The 15,000-nt window shown below is 48.6% G+C and overlaps 1 protein-coding gene across 1 annotated transcript in view; it reads left to right on the top strand.

Moving 5' to 3' along the window:
- The window catches only part of LOC124043145 (gamma-aminobutyric acid type B receptor subunit 1-like), a 438,637-nt gene that overhangs the window by 316,089 nt on the left and 107,548 nt on the right, over positions 1-15,000 (top strand). The window lies entirely within an intron of this gene.

Here is a 15,000-nt window from a genome sequence, read left to right as displayed (position 1 = left end):
GAGTTCCAGGGAGCGATGCTCGGCAGACACGAGCAGGAATTGTCTGCTGCTCGGCATGCCGTTGAGACCCTGGCCGCTCAGGTCTCCGACCTCTCAGGACAGTATCAGAGTCTTCGTCTCGTGCCACCAGTTACTTCCGGGTCTTCCGAGCCTCCGGAACCTAGGGTTAATAACCCACCATGTTATTCTGGGCAGCCCACTGAGTGCCGCTCCTTTCTCACCCAGTGTGATATAGTGTTCTCTCTCCAACCCAACACATACTCAAGAGAGAGAGCTCGGATTGCCTACGTCATATCACTCCTTACTGGTCGGGCTCGGCAGTGGGGCACAGCTATCTGGGAGGCAAGCGCTGAGTGTACTAACAATTATCTGAACTTTAAAGAGGAGATGATAAGGGTTTTTGATCGTTCAGTTTTTGGGAAAGAAGCTTCCTGGTCCCTGTCTTCCCTATGTCAAGGTAATCGATCCATAACGGATTACTCTATAGAGTTTCGCACTCTTGCTGCCTCCAGTAACTGGAACGAGCAGGCGTTGCTCGCTCGTTTTCTGGAGGGACTCCACGCTAAGGTTAAGGATGAGATTCTCTCTCGGGAGGTTCCATCCAGCGTGGATTCTTTGATTGAACTCGCTATTCGCATTGAACGACGGGTAGATCTTCGTCACCGAGCTCATAGAAGAGAGCTCGCGTTAACTGTGTCTCCCCTCTCCCAGACACTACCATCTTTCCCCACTGACTCTGGTGTTGAGCCCATGCAGCTGGGGGGTATTCGCATCTCGACTAAGGAGAGGGAACGGAGAATCACCAACCGCCTCTGTCTCTATTGCGGTTCCGCTGGTCATTTTGTCATTTCATGTCCAGTTAAAGGCCAGAGCTCATCAGTAAGCGGAGGGCGACTGATAAGCGCTACTAGACGGTCCTCTCCGTCAAGTACCTGTACTACCTTACCGGTCCATCTACGCTGGACCGGATCGGCAGCTTCCTGCAGTGCATTAATAGGCTCTGGGGCGGAGGGCTGTTTTATGGACGAAGCCTGGGCTCGGGAACATGACATTCCTCTCAGACAGTTAGGGAGCCCACGGTCATGTTTGCCTTGGATGGTAGTCCTCTCCCAGTATATTATATGAAACACTACCTTTAACCCTCACTGTATCTGGTAACCATAGTGAGACCATTTATTTTTTGATTTTTTGTTCACCTTTTACACCTGTTGTTTTGGGTCATCCCTGGCTAGTGTGTCATAATCCTTCTTTTGATTGGTCTAGTAATTCTATCCTTTCCTGGAACGTTTCTTGTCATGTGAAGTGTTTAATGTCTGCTATTTCTCCTGTTTGTTCTGTCCCCTCTTCTCAGGAGGAACCTGGTGATTTGACAGGAGTGCCGGAGGAGTATCATGGTCTGCGCACGGTCTTCAGTCGGTCCAGAACCAACTCCCTTCCTCCTCACCGGTCGTATGATTGTTGTCCTGATCTCTTCAAGAAGCGTTTTGCATCCGCTCCTATCCTTGTTGCACCTGACGTCACTAAACCGTTTATTGTTGAGGTTGACGCGTCGGGGTGGGCGTGGGAGCCATTCTGTCCCAGCGCTCCGATACTGACGATGGGGTCCACCCTTGTGCGTATTTTTCTCATCGCCTGTCACCGTCGGAACGTAACTATGATGTGGCTAACCGCGAACTGCTCGCCATCCGTTTAGCCCTAGGCAAATGGCGACAGTGGTTGGAGGGGGCGACCGTTCCTTTTGTCGTTTGGACTGACCAAAAGAACCTTGAGTACATCCGTTCTGCCAAACGACTGAATGCGCGTCATGCTCGTTGGGCGTTGTTTTTCGCTCGTTTCGAATTCGTTATTTCTTATTGCCCGGGTACTAAGAACACCAAGCCTCATGCTTTATCCCGTCTCTTTAGTTCTTCTGTGGCTTCTACCGATCCCGAGGGGATCCTTCCTGTTGGGCGTGTTGTCGGGTTGACTGTCTGGGGAATTGAGAGACAGGTTAAGCAAGCACTCACGCACACTGCGTCGCCGCGCGCCCTAGTAACCTTCTTTTCGTTCCTGTTTCTACTCGTCTGGCTGTTCTTCAGTGGGCTCACTCTGCCAAGTTAGCTGGCCATCCCGGCGTTCGGGGTACGCTTGCTTCTATTCGCCAGCGGTTTTGGTGGCCTACTCAGGAGCGTGACACGCGCCGTTTCGTGGCTGCGTGTTCGGACTGCGCGCAGAAGAAGTCTGGTAATTTTTTTCTGCTTCTGCTCCTGGTCTTGCTGGGTTTCAGTCTGTTCCCTGCCATCGCATCTCTCCTGTTCTTGTTCCTGCCCTTGCTGTGTCTCAGTCTGTCCCTAGTTGTTACTCTCCTGGCCTGTTTGGTCCTGTTTGCTCTAAAGCTTTCAGTTCTCTACCCGTGTCTCATTTTTTTTTTTTTAAGTAGTACCCTAGTTTCCCTTTTTTTTTCGTTTTTCCGTTACGGTCCTGAGGAGAGGAGTTGGGTTCTTTCTCGGGACGTGCTGGACCGTTTGTGATCTATGATTTCCTCCGTTGCCGCCAGTGTTCCTTCTCGAGAGCGCCAGGAGGCGCTCGTGAGTGGGGGTACTGTCATGTTTTGTCTTAGATTGTCTTGTCATTTTGCTTTTCCTTCTGTTCGTTTTCCCCTGCTGGTCTTTTTAGGTTCGTTCCCCTTTTTCTCTCTCCCTTCCTCTCTCTCTTCTCTCTATCGTTCCGTTCCTGCTCCCAGCTGTTCCTATTCCCTAATCAATCATTTGGTCTTCCCACACCTGTTCCATATCTTTTCCCTGATTAGAGTCCCTATTTCTCCCCTTGTTTTCCGTTCCTGCCCTGTCGGATCCTTGTCTATTGTTCACCGTGCTGTGTCTGTGTATCGCCCTGTCGTGTCGTGTTTCCCTCAGATGCTGCGTGGTGAGCAGGTGTCTGAGTCTGCTATGTTCAAGTGCCTTCCCGAGGCAACCTGCAGTTCATGATCGAGTCTCCAGTCTGTTCTCGTCATTACGAGTGGAATTATGCTTTATGATTGTAGATTTACTTTACTGGATTAAAGACTCTGTTTTCGCCAAGTTGCTTTTGGGTCCTCATTCACCTGCATAACACTCTCTGCTACCGCACGGCAAGCGATACCGGAGCGCCAAGTCAAGGTCCAAAAGGCTACTTAACATCTTCTACCCCCAAACCATAACACTGCTGAACAATTAATGAAATGGCTACCCAGACTATTTACATTGACCCCCCTTTGTTTTTACACTGCTGCTACTCACTGTTTATTATCTATACATAGTCACTTTACCCCTACCTACATTACCTCAACCAACCTGTACCCCCATAGTCACGTTACCCCTACCTACATTACCTCAACCAACCTGTACCCATTTTACATTACATTTAAGTCATTTAGCAGACGCTCTTATCCAGAGCGACTTACAAATTGGTGCATTCACTTTATGACATCCAGTGGGACAGTCACTTAACAATAGTGCATCTAAAACTTAGGGGGTGGGGTGAGAGGGATTACTTAACCTATCCTAGGTATTCCTTAAAGAGGTGGGGTTTCAGGTGTCTCCGGAAGGTGGTGATTGACTCCGCTGTCCTGGCGTCGTGAGGGAGTTTGTTCCACCATTGGGGGCCAGGGCAGCGAACAGTTTTGACTGGGCTGAGCGGGAGCTGTACTTCCTCAGTGGTAGGGAGGCGAGCAGGCCAGAGGTGGATGAACGCAGTGCCCTTGTTTGGGTGTAGGGCCTGATCAGAGCCTGGAGGTACTGAGGTGCCGTTCCCCTCACAGCTCCGTAGGCAAGCACCATGGTCTTGTAGCGGATGCGAGCTTCAACTGGAAGCCAGTGGAGAGAACGGAGGAGCGGGGTGACGTGAGAGAACTTGGGAAGGTTGAACACCAGACGGGCTGCGGCGTTCTGGATGAGTTGAAGGGGTTTAATGGCACAGGCAGGGAGCCCAGCCAACAGCGAGTTGCAGTAATCCAGACGGGAGATGACAAGTGCCTGGATTAGGACCTGCGCCGCTTCCTGTGTGAGGCAGGGTCGTACTCTGCGGATGTTGTAGAGCATGAACCTACAGGAACGGGCCACCGCCTTGATGTTAGTTGAGAACGACAGGGTGTTGTCCAGGATCACGCCAAGGTTCTTGGCGCTCTGGGAGGAGGACACAATGGAGTTGTCGACCGTGATGGCGAGATCATGGAACGGGCAGTCCTTCCCCGGGAGGAAGAGCAGCTCCGTCTTGCCGAGGTTCAGCTTGAGGTGGTGATCCGTCATCCACACTGATATGTCTGCCAGACATGCAGAGATGCGATTCGCCACCTGGTCATCAGAAGGGGGAAAGGAGAAGATTAATTGTGTGTCGTCTGCATAGCAATGATAAGAGAGACCATGTGAGGTTATAACAGAGCCAAGTGACTTGGTGTATAGCGAGAATAGGAGAGGGCCAAGAACAGAGCCCTGGGGGACACCAGTGGTGAGAGCGCGTGGTGAGGAGACAGATTCTCGCCACGCCACCTGGTAGGAGCGACCTGTCAGGTAGGACGCAATCCAAGCGTGAGCCGCGCCGGAGATGCCCAACTCGGAGAGGGTGGAGAGGAGGATCTGATGGTTCACAGTATCGAAGGCAGCCGATAGATCTAGAAGGATGAGAGCAGAGGAGAGAGAGTTAGCTTTAGCAGTGCGGAGCGCCTCCGTGATACAGAGGAGAGCAGTCTCAGTTGAATGACTAGTCTTGAAACCTGACTGATTTGGATCAAGAAGGTCATTCAGAGAGAGATAGCGGGAGAGCTGGCCAAGGACGGCACGTTCAAGAGTTTTGGAGAGAAAAGAAAGAAGGGATACTGGTCTGTAATTGTTGACATCGGAGGGATCGAGTGTAGGTTTTTTCAGAAGGGGTGCAACTCTCGCTCTCTTGAAGACGGAAGGGACGTAGCCAACGGTCAGGGATGAGTTGATGAGCGAGGTGAGGTAAGGGAGAAGGTCTCCGGAAATGGTCTGGAGAAGAGAGGAGGGGATAGGGTCAAGCGGGCAGGTTGTTGGGCGGCCGGCCGTCACAAGACGCGAGATTTCATCTGGAGAGAGAGGGAGAAAGAGGTCAGAGCACAGGGTAGGGCAGTGTGAGCAGAACCAGCGGTGTCGTTTGACTTAGCAAACGAGGATCGGATGTCGTCGACCTTCTTTTCAAAATGGTCGACGAAGTCATCTGCAGAGAGGGAGGAGGGGGGGAGGGGGCGGAGGATTCAGGAGGGAGGAGAAGGTGGCAAAGAGCTTCCTAGGGTTAGAGGCAGATGCTTGGAATTTAGCGTGGTAGAAAGTGGCTTTAGCAGCAGAGACAGAGGAGGAAAATGTAGAGAGGAGGGAGTGAAAGGATGCCAGGTCCGCAGGGAGGCGAGTTTTCCTCCATTTCCGCTCGGCTGCCCGGAGCCCTGTTCTGTGAGCTCGCAATGAGTCATCGAGCCACGGAGCGGGAGGGGAGGACCGAGCCGGCCTGGAGGATAGGGGACATAGAGAGTCAAGGGATGCAGAGAGGGAGGAGAGGAGGGTTGAGGAGGCAGAATCAGGAGATAGGTGGGAGAAGGTTTGAGCGGAGGGAAGAGATGATAGGATGGAAGAGGAGAGAGTAGCGGGGGAGAGAGAGCGAAGGTTGGGACGGCGCGATACCATCCGAGTAGGGGCAGTGTGGGAGGTGTTGGATGAGAGCGAGAGGGAAAAGGATACAAGGCAGTGGTCGGAGACTTGGAGGGGAGTTGCAGTGAGGTTAGTGGAAGAACAGCATCTAGTAAAGATGAGGTCGAGCGTATTGCCTGCCTTGTGAGTAGGGGGAAGGTGAGAGGGTGAGGTCAAAAGAGGAGAGGAGTGGAAAGAAGGAGGCAGAGAGGAAAGAGTCAAAGGTAGACGTGGGGAGGTTAAAGTCGCCCAGAACTGTGAGAGGTGAGCCGTCCTCAGGAAAGGAGCTTATCAAGGCATCAAGCTCATTGATGAACTCTCCGAGGGAACCTGGAGGGCGATAAATGATAAGGATGTTAAGCTTGAAAGGGCTAGTAACTGTGACAGCATGGAATTCAAAGGAGGCGATAGACAGATGGGTAAGGGGAGAAAGAGAGAATGACCACTTGGGAGAGATGAGGATCCCGGTGCCACCACCCCGCTGACCAGATGCTCTCGGGGTGTGCGAGAACACGTGGGCGGACGAAGAGAGAGCAGTAGGAGTAGCAGTGTTGTCTGTGGTGATCCATGTTTCCGTCAGTGCCAAGAAGTCGAGGGACTGGAGGGAGGCATAGGCTGAGATGAACTCTGCCTTGTTGACCGCAGATTGGCAGTTCCAGAGGCTACCGGAGACCTGGAACTCCACGTGGGTCGTGCGCGCTGGGACCACCAGAGTAGGGTGGCCGCGGCCACGCGGTGAGGAGCGTTTGTATGGTCTGTGCAGAGAGGAGAGAACAGGGATAAACAGACACATAGTTGACAGGCTACAGAAGAGGCTACGCTAATGCAAAGGAGATTGGAATGACAAGTGGACTACACGTCTCGAATGTTCAGAAAGTTAAGCTACGTAGCAAGAATCTTATTGACTAAAATGATTAAAATGATACAGTACTGCTGAAGTAGGCCAGCTGGCAGTGGGTGCGTTGTTGACACTACACTAATCAAGTCATTCCGTTGAGTGTAATAGTTTCTGCAGTGTTGCTATTCGGGGCTAGCAGGCTAGCTAGCAGTGTTGTTTACGTTACGTTGCGTTAAAAGAACGACAATAGATGGCTAGCGAACCTAGAAAATCGCTCTAGACTACACAATTATCTTTGATACAAAGACGGCTATGTAGCTAGCTAAGTAGCTAGCTACGATCAAACAAATCAAACCGTTGTACTGTAATGAAATGAAGTGAAAATGTGATACAACCTGTGAATGCGACCGGGTAGTTGAGTTCTATACAGAAGACGTTGGCTAGCGTTGGCTAGCTGTTGGCTAGCTAGCAGAGTCACCTACGTTAAGGACGACAAATAGTTGGCTAGCTAACCTCGGTAAATTAAGATAATCACTCTAAGACTACACACTCTAAACCTAAACAACACAATTATCTTGGATACGATGATACGATGATACGAAGACAGCAAAGACAGCTATGTAGGTAGCTAACACTAAACTAATCAAGTCGTTCAGTTGAGTGTAAAAGTTTCTCAGTGCAGCTAATCAGTGGACGTTAGCTAGCTGGCTAGCTAGCTGGCTAGCTGGCTTAGCTGGCTGGCTAGTGAAGACTACGTTAGGACGGCGAAATACGATAATTACGCAATTATCTTTGATACAAAGACGGCTATGTAGCTAGCTGAGAAGAAATTGCTAAGATAAGACAAATCAAACCGTTGTGATATAATGAAATATAATGAAAAAGTTATACTACCCGTTGGAGCGACGTGCAGATGCGACCACTCGCTCCAACCGGAACCGGAACCCCCATAGTCACGTTACCCCTACCTACATTACCTCAACCAACCTGTACCCCCATAGTCACTTTACCCCTACCTACATTACCTCAACCAACCTGTACCCCCATAGTCACTTTACCCCTACCTACATTACCTCAACCAACCTGTACCCCCATAGTCACTTTACCCCTACCTACATTACCTCAACCAACCTGTACCCCTGCACATTGACTCTGCACCAGTAACCCCTGTATAAAGCCTCGTTATTGACTGTGTACCGGTAACCCCTGTATATAGCCTCCACATTAACTCTGTACTGGTACTCCCTGTATATAGCCTCCACATTGACTCTGTACTGGTACTCCCTGTATATAGCTTCCACATTGACTCTGTACTGGTACCCCCTGTATATAGCCTCCACATTGACTCTGTACTGGTACTCCCTGTATATAGCCTCCACATTGACTCTGTACTGGTACCCCCTGTATATAGCCTCCACATTGACTCTGTACTGGTACCCGCTGTATATAGCCTCCACATTGACTCTGTACTGGTACCCCCTGTATATAGCCTCCACATTGACTCTGTACCCCCTGTATATAGCCTCCACATTGACTCTGTACCCCCTGTATATAGCCTCCACATTGACTCTGTACTGGTAACCCCTGTATATAGCCTCCACATTGACTCTGTACTGGTACCCCCTGTATATAGCCTCCACATTGACTCTGTACTGGTACCCCCTGTATATAGCCTCCACATTGACTCTGTACTGGTACCCCTGTATATAGCCTCCACATTGACTCTGTACTGGTACCCCTGTATATAGCCTCCACATTGACTCTGTACCGGTACCCCCTGTATATAGCCTCCACATTGACTCTGTACTGGTACCCCCTGTATATAGTCTCGTTATTGTTATTTTATTGTGTTACTTGTTATTTTATTGTCTACTTTAGGTTAGTAAATATTTTCTATTTCTTGAACTGCATTGTTGGTTAGGGGCTTTGTAAGTAGTACTTTCACGGTGAGGTCTACATGTAAGGATCTGGGTGTAGCTGGTGCAGAGGAGTCAGGCACAGGACAGCAGAGATGAGTAACACAAGGAACTTTATTCAAAATATCAACATGCATGAAGTATCACCAGGCCCACAAACAACGGACCGAACTTACAATGAACAAACACGCACAAAAACCACGGGGAAAACACAGAGGGTTAAATAATGAACATGTCATTGGGGAATTGAAACCAGGTGTGTAAAACAAAGACTTAACAACACTGTTTTGCCGGGGGGGGGGGGGGGGGGGGGCAACGCCCCAAAACAACACTCATTAGAGATGTTAGAGAGAAACATTTGCAGTTTTGTAGCTAACCTCGTTTTATTTGACACATTTTACCATGAGGCTTAGGATAAAACGTTACTGTAATTCAAAAAAACAAAATTCATGGTTTTACGACGTGTTTGTTACAGGTCTCAGGATTGAGATAAGGAAAACAAATAATATGTTTCCTGTAAAATAGGAGAACTTATGAGACATGAGAATGTTGGCTGGTTCTCTCAATAGAATTTAATAAACATATTTTTTCCAACGGTCAATTATCTGGTTCATTATAATTTCTTTGTAGAAAAATATAAATTCACACTTCTCATTATCAAAATAAAAATATCAGCATAAAACAATATGTACATGAATATCCTATGTTCTGTCCCTTTAACAGAACATACAGAGCATTAGGAAAGTGCCCCTTCACTTTTCCCACATTTTGTTACGTTACAGCCTTATTCTAAAATGGATTCATTTTTTTCTTTCTCATCAATCTACACACAATACTCTATAATGACAAAGCGAATAATAGTGAAGACCTCAAAACTGTGAAATATCACATATGGAATCATGCAGTAACCAAAAAAAAGTGTTAAACAAATCAGAAATATATTTTATACTTGAGATTCTTCAAAGTAGCCACCCTTTCCCTTGATGACCGCTTTGCACACTCTTGGCATTCTCTCAACCAGCTTCACCTGGAATGCTTTTCCAACAACCTTGAAGGAGTTTATTCTACAATGTAGAAAATAGTTTTCAAAAATGAAGAAAAACGCTTGAATGAGTAGGTGTGCTAAAACCTTCGACCGGTAGTGTATATATTTAAATATTTCCAATTCCTTACAACAACAAAAACATGTTACATGTAATCTTTTGGTTCAACCATAATGCATAGTAAGCATCATCAACCGGGGGAACATATTTGGTGTACTCTGATAAGCTGTAGAAAGAATACATTCATTTACAAGACCTGTTCACTGAAAGTATAATTGGTCACAAGAAAGGGCATGAGATCAAAAGTACATATTCAGACCACTAGGGGTCAATGTTTTTCAATTGGATATCCTGTAGGCCTCCCTCTGCAGTAGTAGGATCTCCATGTCACCTCCTCTCCTTGGTGGAGCAACATGCTCAATGCCTGTATATTTGAGGGAGAAGATGGGATGTTTTCAGATGATCACTGGACCTGATGACTTTGATCATTGAACAAATAAAAAAAGGATATTACAGAGATCGACACAATTCACAGTAAGCTCTACTTTTTCATTTGTTTTTAATTTCACCTTTATTTAACCAGGTAGGCCAGTTGAGAACACCTTTATTTAACCAGGTAGGCCAGTTGAGAACACCTTTATTTAACCAGGTAGGCCAGTTGAGAACACCTTTATTTAACCAGGTAGGCCAGTTGAGAACAAGTTCTCATTTACAACTACGACCGACGAGACGAGCTTATGATCCTATCGAACCGGATGATCTTATTAAGAGTAATGCTGGATTAATATCCCTCCGGCGAGATTCTGAGCACAGGAAACCACCAAACAGGAAGTGACAAGCCGTTGACAGACGCAGAGTCCCTCTGTCAGATGATTATTGTTACAATGCCTGTTGGTCGTGTGAGTACCTGTGCTGCGTTTTGGCTTTTGTGCCGCGTGTATTGTGCAGGCGATTATGGGTCTGGTCCCGTGTGGTATCATTGTGCAGATGATTACGGGTCTGGTCCCCCATGTGGTATCATTGTGCAGATGATTACGGGTCTGGTCCCCCATGTGGTATCATTGTGCAGATGATTACGGGTCTGGTCCCCCATGTGGTATCATTGTGCAGATGATTACGGGTCTGGTCCCCCATGTGGTATCATTGTGCAGATGATTACGGGTCTGGTCCCCCATGTGGTATCATTGTGCAGATGATTACGGGTCTGGTCCCATGTGGTATCATTGTGCGCGTGTGTTATTTATTTGAGGTTCTCCTCACTCTTTTGTTTGGTCTTCGTCCCCGTGCCTTTGATTTGGGTAACTAAAACTCCCCTATTATGCATTCCTACGCCCTGTCTCCCAAATCTTTTATACCAGCGTGTCATGACCCTGTTTTTCCAAAGCCAAACCCGCCCATTGCCGCTGAGTCTACCTTTTTTAAGATGCCAAAATAGAAAATGTTTTCGGTAATTGTTTTCAATATCCAATATTTTTTTATTGCCTGCATTCAACAAGCTTTGGACGAAGCACTTACACAGGGCCGCCATCGCCAGAGTTCACTCAAAGGCCATATTTTAGAAGTCGGCTTGATTTAGTTTTTGTTTTAGTTATTTAAATGTTGTACATTAGAGCAGGACCCCCCCCCCCCACACCGGTGAACGATGAACTGAAAACTCAAAAGAGCCATGATTCTACAGGCCTCACGTTCACGTTCTTCACCATAGTGTCACGCCTTGGTCATTGTATTTTGTGTTTGTGTTATATGTTTGGGTAGGCCAGGGTGTGACATGGGTTTATATGTTGTTTTTCGTATTGGGGTTTGTAGTATTTGGGATTGCGGCTGATTAGGGGTGTTGTATAGGCTTGGCTGCCTGAGGCGATTCTCAATTGGAGTCAGGTGCTTATCGTTGTCCTGAGATGCCCCTCTGTCCTGAGCTGCCCCTCTGTCCCGAGCTGCCCCTCTGTCCCGAGCTGCCCCTCTGTCCCGAGCTGCCCCTCTGTCACGAGCTGCTCCTCAGTTATGTGGGGATCTGGGTGAGGACTATTAGGCCATGGTCGGCGGAGAAGGTGGATTATCCCAGGACACGAAGGGGAGGAAATAGGACATTTATGGAGTGGGGTCCACGTCCCGAGCCAGAACCGCCACCATGGACAGACGCCCACCCGGACCCTCCCTATGCTCTTGAGGTGCGTCCGGGAGTCCGCACCTTAGGGGGGGGTTCTGTCACGCCTTGGTCATTGTATTTTGTGTTTTTGTTATATGTTTGGGTAGGCCAGGGTGTGACATGGGTTTATATGTTGTTTTTCGTATTGGGGTTTGTAGTATTTGGGATCGCGGCTAATTAGGGGTGTTGTATAGGCTTGGCTGCCTGAGGCGATTCTCAATTGGAGTCAGGTGCTTATCATTGTCTCTGATTGGGAACCGTATTCAGGTAGCCTGAGTTCGCTTTGGATTTTGTGGGTGTTTGTACCTGTCTCTGTGTAGTAGTCACCAGATAGGCTGTAATTAGTTTCACGTTTCGTTTGTTGTTTTCGTATTTCAGTTATTTCATGTACCGTTTTCATTCATTAAAGTCAGTAACCTACACGCTGCATTTCGGTCTGACTCTCTTCATTCAACAGACAACGCCGCTACACATAGTGGCTTTATTGGAGCTATAATTTGTGGCAGACTTGTAAAAGTTTGCTTTAAACAATGTACATTTGCTGATTTATTTTCTAGGCATACAAATGTCTTGATACAATTGAAACAAGGTCTAGTTATTAAAGCCACAACCAGACTAGATTGTGAACAACTCTAGCCGGAATGCATTGCTTGACTTCCGTGAGAGTCATAGGCACAACACCGTTCGCGAACTGCAGTCCCCCCAAACGATTCATCCATCATAACATTCAATAATCAATGAATTGTTTTCATTCTTGCACCACGCGATCGGTTATCAATTCATGTATTTTTCTTCTCTGTGCTACCTGCAGCATGATCAATATGTTTTCCCCCATGATAGACAGTTGCTGGCCGGAGAACGTCTCTGAGGCCCTGAGCCTGAGGAGCGAGTACTAATCCTGCTGTAGAATTCATTGCGGCCAGCAGGTCAAACAAACGACTAAAATGAACGAGTCACTCTGACTCTCGAATCATTTGCGACCTGCACATCACTAGGAATTAACATCACTTTGCAAGCCAGCATAATGTGGTGTGATGCTGGTTTTTCTTTAGCTTATGATGCTCACCAGTGTCCAAAACACAGCGAAGGCTGGTCACCTGTGTCCAAAACACAGCGAAGGCTGGTCACCTGTGTCCAAAACACAGCGAAGGTTGGTCACCTGTGTCCAAAACACAGTGAAGGCTGGTCACCAGTGTCCAAAACACAGCGAAGGCTGGTAACCAGTGTCCAAAATACAGTGAAGGCTGGTCACCTGTGTCCAAAACACGGTGAAGGCTGGTCACCAGTGTCCAAAACACAGTGAAGGCTGGTCACCAGTGTCCAAAACACAGCGAAGGGTTGGTCACCAGTGTCCAAAACACAGCGAAGGTTGGTCACCAGTGTCCAAAACGCAGCGAAGGCTGTTCACCAGTGAAAGAACCAGCATAACCAACTGGACTATGCTGGTCAGTCCAGCTAGACCATGTTGGTCTGCCAGCAGAACGAGTTAGACCGTGCTGGTCAGACCTGCGTGACCATTATCCGACCAGCACTGACCTGCCTAGACCAGCACTGACCTGCCTAGACCAGCACTGACCTGCCTAGACCAGCACTGGACCTGCCTAGACCAGCATGGACCTGCCTAGACCAGCACTGACCTGCCTAGACCAGCATGGACCTGCCTAGACCAGCACTGACCTGCCTAGACCAGCACTGACCTGCCTAGACCAGCACTGACCTGCCTAGACCAGCATGACCTGCCTAGACCAGCACTGACCTGCCTAGACCAGCACTGACCTGCCTAGACCAGCATGGACCTGCCTAGACCAGCATGGACCTGGCTAGACCAGCACTGACCTGCCTAGACAAGCATGGACCTGCCTAGACCAGCATGGACCTGCCTAGACCAGCACTGACCTGCCTAGACCAGCATGGACCTGCCTAGACCAGCATGGACCTGCCTAGACCAGCACTGACCTGCCTAGACCAGCACTGACCTGCCTAGACCAGCATGGACCTGCCTAGACCAGCACTGACCTGCCTAGACCAGCACTGACCTGCCTAGACCAGCATGGACCTGCCTAGACCAGCACTGACCTGCCTAGACCAGCACTGACCTGCCTAGACCAGCACTGACCTGCCTAGACCAGCACTGACCTGCCTAGACCAGCACTGACCTGCCTAGACCAGCATGGACCTGCCTAGACCAGCACTGACCTGCCTAGACCAGCACTGACCTGCCTAGACCAGCACTGACCTGTCTAGACCAGCACTGACCTGCCTAGACCAGCACTGACATGCCTAGACCAGCATGGACCTGCCTAGACCAGCACTGACCTGCCTAGACCAGCATGGACCTGCCTAGACCAGCACTGACCTGCCTAGACCAGCACTGACCTGCCTAGACCAGCACTGACCTGCCTAGACCAGCACTGACCTGCCTAGACCAGCACGGACCTGCCTAGAGCAGCACTGACCAACAGGACATGTATACTGGTCTGTTTGTATGATCAGCACTGACCTGCCTAGACCAGCACTGGCCTGCCTAGACCAGCATGGACCAGCACTGACTGCTTACCAACAGGACATGACCAGCACTGACCAACAGGACATGTATACTGGTCTGTGTATGATCAGCACTGACCAACAGGACAGACCAGCACTGACCAACAGGACATGTATACTGGTCTGTTTGTATGATCAGCACTGACCAACAGGACATGTATACTGGTCTGTTTTTTATGATCAGCACTGACCAGCCTAGACCAGCACTGACCAACAGGACATGTATACTGGTCTGTTTGTATGATCAGCACTGACCAACAGGACATGTATACTGGTCTGTGTATGATCAGCACTGACCAACAGGACATGTATACTGGTCTGTTTTTATGATCAGCACTGACCAACAGGACATGTATACTGGTCTGTTTGTATGATCAGCACTGACCAACAGGACATGTATACTGGTCTGTTTGTATGATCAGCACTGACCAACAGGACATGTATACTGGTCTGGTTGTAGATCAGCACTGACCATCCATCATGGTCTGGTCACATCCTGTGTATATGTTCTTCAGCGTGACTCTTAACAAGGATATTCACATCTCGGTGTGCGAGCTTGACACTTAAATCCCAAACTTTGTTTGCATTTGTGACAGACAACTAATATCTTCCCGCACTGTGTGGCAGTCTGGGCTTTCTGCATGCTGTGAATGTCTCAGAGATAAAGAGGCTGACTGACAGATGGTGGAGACGGAGATATAGAGCCTGTATCAGTGTGTGTGTGTGTGTGTGTGTGTGTGTGTGTGTGTGTGTGTGTGTGTGTGTGTGTGTGTGTGTGTGTGTGTGTGTGTGTGTGTGTCAGAGGAAGAAATTGACAGACAGAAGTGTGTGTGTGTGTGTGTGTGTGTGTGTGTGT

Source organism: Oncorhynchus gorbuscha, linkage group LG09 (genome assembly GCF_021184085.1).
Source record: "Oncorhynchus gorbuscha isolate QuinsamMale2020 ecotype Even-year linkage group LG09, OgorEven_v1.0, whole genome shotgun sequence".
NCBI classification, from domain to species: domain Eukaryota; kingdom Metazoa; phylum Chordata; class Actinopteri; order Salmoniformes; family Salmonidae; genus Oncorhynchus; species Oncorhynchus gorbuscha.
The sequence above is the reverse complement of the archived record's forward strand: the minus strand, read 5'-3'. Positions and strand labels throughout refer to the sequence as shown.